We start from the raw sequence: 5,474 nt of genomic DNA on the forward strand, positions 1-5,474 counted from the left end.
CCGACTGGTTTCTATAAGCCAACAATAGGGATGAGACAGGGTGATCCCCTGTATCCCTACTTGTTTCTCATTTGTATTTCCATGTCTCGTACTATTCTTAATGCCGAAAGTAATGGCCTTCCAAAAGGTATTAAAATATCTAGAAATTCCCCATCTGTGAGTCACCTTATTTTTGCAGATGACTGTTGTTGATGGTGGTTTTTAGTTCAGGGCTAAAATTGTGAAACCCTGTATTTAATATGATGTCATTTTGGAAAGAAATGGAGCCATTTAAAAATAATGAGTGCCTAGGCCTCTTTACTTACATATGTGTTGAGCAATTCAATATATGTATATAAAATTTATTCAGAATGGTGCATGTAGCAACAATCCCAAACATTCTATAAATTTTATTAATCTCTTGCCTGTATTATTCATTAATGTATGTCTTATTGAGTATTTTTCCTATGCTATGTTCCCCGGTTGAACCCTTAATATTGATATGACATGACAATTAGTGTTCACTCGCAGCTGGGTAGCATGAATTTCCCGAAGTATCAAGATTAAGGTCTGCATGAAAGTAATCAGTCAGAAGATGCGCTGACTGCTCTCTGAGAATAAAATTAAGAATTTTCTGTCAACACACCAAATTCACCATATTTGGCCAATTTTGCGACAACTCGCAAAAATTCAAATTTTAACCTAATTAATTTGCAAAAATTAGGTTTTTTGCGCCCTATGTAATATCTCGAACCCTATTGGTCGAGACCAAACCTAGGTAAGCTATGAAATTAATTCGCCATGGACTAGTAGGAGCAAAATCCTACCAAAAGTAGAAAACAAGAAATAAAGAGGAACTGCGGCAAGCAAAAGCAGAATCAAAGGGAGGCGTGTCCACGCCACTTGGCCGGCCGATATGATCCCGCAGGTGACGCCCATTGCCGATCGGCCACAACTCCATGTTGCCGCTTGCCGGCCACCTTCCTATCGACCAATCAGATCGCTTTAAATGTGCCAAACGTACTTTTAAATAAAGCTGGAAGTTGGCTGGTCGACACGCCAAAATTCCTTAAAGAATTTAATATAGAATTCCCATGACAGTCTTAAAACGATCACGGCCGTACGTTTTGGCCACTCGATTTATCAAGCTTAGATGCTCCCTAACACGACTGGACAAGCATCATCAGGCACACCGGTGGGCCCACAACACTTCGACCAATCGAAGCCTTTCCAACTCGTCAACAGATCCACTAAACGATAGCCCAAAGTTAGATGGCCCAGTGACTTGTGAAACCCTAATTTCTGTTAAGCAGCATTACATTGCTGCCGCAAAACGATCTCGGTCGTCCAACTTCGCCAGCCGAATTGATCGGTCTAGATTTAATTCCGATTGACGTACAAGGGTGTCATTACGCACACTAGCGGCCCGACCATAGCACTGGCCGGTCGAATAGTATAGCATGCCGCTAACACCAAAAACCGTTGGCCCAAAATGGGTTGGCCACACGACTTTTAAAACCTAAATTAAATCAACGGAAGCCATTAACTGCCGCAAGTCATCTCGGCCGCCCAACTTTGCCAATCGAATCGGCCTTCCTAACTATTTTTCTAGGCGTTCAACAAGATGTAGTCCTGATCACTGGGCACCTCCCTTCCATAAGGAACAATCGGCCACGCCGCGGTCTGCCCATATGGCTCCAAAACGATTGACCAAAGATGGCTGGCCGCACTTCTTGTAGGAGTCTTAAATAAATTAGCGGAAACCAATAACTGCCACAAATCATCTCGGCTATCCACTTTGTCTAGCCAATTTAACCGGTCTAGTTTTAACTTGGACCAACCAATAGGATGTCAAAATGGCTACCAGCCATCACTCTCCTAGAGGGACCGACCGACCTACCTTTGGCATGCATAAATAGTTCCCAACAACTTCCTGAAAGTAGTCGGTCATGCTCTTTTTAAGACACTAGGTTCCGCGACCAACCAAGACAGGCTCACTATAACGATGCTTCACATGCATCGATTATTTTGAGCTTCTGATTTACATGCATCGAATACTTACGATATTTGTGTATCGGCTTCACAAATAACTTAGTTATTTAACCTAATAGCGCCACATGATATTCTGTGCGGAAAGTCTTATGACTTGGCTCGTCACAGATGACCACCCGCCACCTAGTTTGCGAGTAATTGGCCAGAATAATTAGGCAAGACCCACTCAGTAACTTGCTACATATTTTCTATAGAATACTCGAGTCATCAAACATGTCACAAACTGGGGGATTTTCATCAGGGTATTGGTCTGGCGGTTTACAGCGTGTGGCGTGCAACACGCGCTATTATGAGTAAGTGTCAGGAAAGGCGGACAGTTAGTGGAAGTAGAGAAGCAGTGGGTGTAAACTGACTCGTCTTCCCTCATAGTAAGACGTGGTTTTTCACACGACCCCACTTCTCCATCACTCAACTACTCCCACTTCATATGAGATCAGGGTGCGTGTAACTATGACTGATATAAATAGGTTCCGACCTATCTTGACCAAAAAAGACAACAGTTTTGGTTATCAACACAAGTATCCAGAAAAACACCAAGAACCGATAGCTTACATTCCGCAATCCAGTTCCATATTATGATACAAGTCATAAAATAGCCACACCTTCAGAGTTAACCATTCTGATCTCAACACCTTTTTCGTTTCCCTCCCTAAGATCAAACCTTCTCCTTCTTTTGTGACCGAAGCAAGACTGGAACGACTATTTCTTGGTTTAGGCCAGAATTGTAAAGATTGATCTCTCGAATCTAAAGTACTCTCATGCAGTGCATTTGTTTAAGGTTTATATTGTTTCTCGGCGGCACACCCAAATTTACCAAAACCAGCAGAATCAATTTTTACCCCAAAACAACTGTATCATTTTCTATAAAGCAAATGTGAAGAGTTGTCATAGTTTTGTGACTCTTTTCAAATACTTTGGTATCTCTTCGGGACAAATGATAAATCTTAGCAAATCTGGAGTGTTTTTCAGTCCGAAAACTGATCCTTACATTATGATCCAAGTCAAACAAATTCTAGGAGTTAACTCTATCCCTCTTGATAATAGATATTTAAGGTCCCCCCTCTTTACTAACATATCCAAGGTGAAAATCTTTGAACCACTCATCAAGATAATGAGTAGTAGGCTTAAATCTGGCTTAAAACTTGGAGAGGGATACATTTAAATTGTGTCGGTAGAACTGTCATGGTTAAAAATGTTACCTCTTCACTAGCAGTGTATCAGATGAATTGTTTCAAAATTCCGATTTTTTTTTGTAAAACTCTTAGTAGAATACAAAGGAACTATTGGTGGGGGAGGATAAAAAAAGAAACAATGAAAAGGGTAAGAAAGGGTAAGCGTGGGATTTAATGTGTAAATCCCATGATGAAGGAGATCTGGGAATCCAAAATATTGAGAACTTCAACTTGGATATGATATCCAAGATGGGACGGAAACTAAAAGAATAACCACACTCACTCGGGGCAATAATACTAAAAGCAAAGTATTACCTTAATTTTGATGTTCTACACTTTAAAAACAAACCAAATGAAGGGGACAGTTGGGTTTGGAAAGATATCCACAGTGGTATCCAACTCATAAAGAAAAATTGTGTCTGGAAACTAGGAAATTGAAGACTTATTGATATACGGGAGGACCAATGGATCCCAAATACCACTATCCCCATACCAAAATCAATCACTCGCACCGAACAATATGACTAAGTTAAGTCAACCGATTAATGAAAACAAGGAGTGGAATGAGCAAAAACTATCTTTCTATTTTGATCATGCAACAATAGAAAAGATAAAGAGCATACAAGTCCCTGAACATGATTTAGACGACACTTCGCATTGGAATCTAAATAGCAAAGGTATTTTTTCTGTAAAATCTCTGAATCAATCTTTAAATAGTAGTGATAACAACACTGTCGATTGGAGAAGAATATGGAATATGAATGTTGCAACTTCCATAAAAATCTTTACTGGAAAGCGGCACATTCTATTCTTCCTACATGCATGAGAGTTTCTTCCATTCTTCCTAGTGTAGATACAATATGTAGTCTCTGCAATGGAGAAGAAGAATCACTAACCCATCTTTTTCTCAAGTTTAATTTCGTTAAACAGGTATGGATGCACTTAAAGTTTGACATGGATTATGTGATTGATAAATCTAATAATTTTCATGAATGGTTAAATCAATGGTTTGATGATAAAAACAGAGCTGAAAGTATAATTCAGTGGCCTGAATTCTGTAGCATAATCAGTTGGAACATATGGAAAGCTAGATGCGAATCTACTTTTGAAAAATAGAGTCAGAATAGTGCCAATACTGCAAAGACAATTGTTAGATTTATAAACAGTTTTATGGATGTCAACAAACCGGATTACAATGTGATATAAACGTTGTATTGTAATCCCATGAAAGATGAGGCACTTAAAATTATGGAAAGGGAACCAGATAGGGAAATTAGTTATATGAGCTTGAGAAATTCTATTTCCCTGTCGATGAATTTTCCTTTAAATACTTCAGGGATTGGGCAAACTTTGATTGACTATACATGTAGAACTGTCGAAGCAAGGGGCACTCATGAAGATTGTACCACAAGATAACATTTAGAAGAAAAAGGTTCTGAAGCATCTTTTCAATGGGAAACTGAATAGAATGGTCACAACGTAATCTTTAAAAGTGACTCAAGTCCTACTCTCCAGCTGCTGATGGAAAGATATGAAAAATCAAGAGAGAACAGATATAATATTAGTGATGACTTTAAAACTGGTCCCGACATTTGTATAAATTTTAAAGTTTCTGCTTTCATTTTAATCTCAGGATTCAATATTAAGAAGGCGAAAAACATAGCTACTTTTTGTAATAGGAATGTAATCCAAAATACTTGGACAAATGAAGGATTAGAAGCTATTTTACATCACCTATATATTAGGAATTGCATAAACTTTGTAACAGTAAATGAACCTCAAAGTTCTGAGATTTATTCATTTCAATATATTGACTGAGGATTTTTCCTCTTTTCCGAAGAAAGAAAGAAAAATACCAATGTCTCTTTTATTTAAAATTAACACAAACACTGGTGTTGTGTTGGTCACTGTTGATGTAAATGTTATTAGAGAGATTTCAAAAAAAAAAAAGTTCATTAATAACTAAAAATTGAAATCACAACCGCTCATCCGACTATTGTTGTCAAAACACTTTTTTAAATGAAATTTTCGAATGAGGTTTTTTCATGCAACACCTTCATTAAGTAGTACAATTCCATGTGCTAACATCATAACTTCGTGGAAGATTTCTCGATGCGAATGTGTTGAATATTTGCATCACCTTAATGATATTCAAATGAGGTTCGTAACGAAAATCCGTTCCTTTCCATCTTCGCGGTTCTCAGAAAGATGTTTCTATTACTGTTAGAGCATTGCTCGGTCGAACTCAAAAGTGTTGTTATCTCAAACTTG

This window comes from Papaver somniferum, chromosome 2 (genome assembly GCF_003573695.1).
Source record: "Papaver somniferum cultivar HN1 chromosome 2, ASM357369v1, whole genome shotgun sequence".
In the NCBI taxonomy this organism is placed as follows: domain Eukaryota; kingdom Viridiplantae; phylum Streptophyta; class Magnoliopsida; order Ranunculales; family Papaveraceae; genus Papaver; species Papaver somniferum.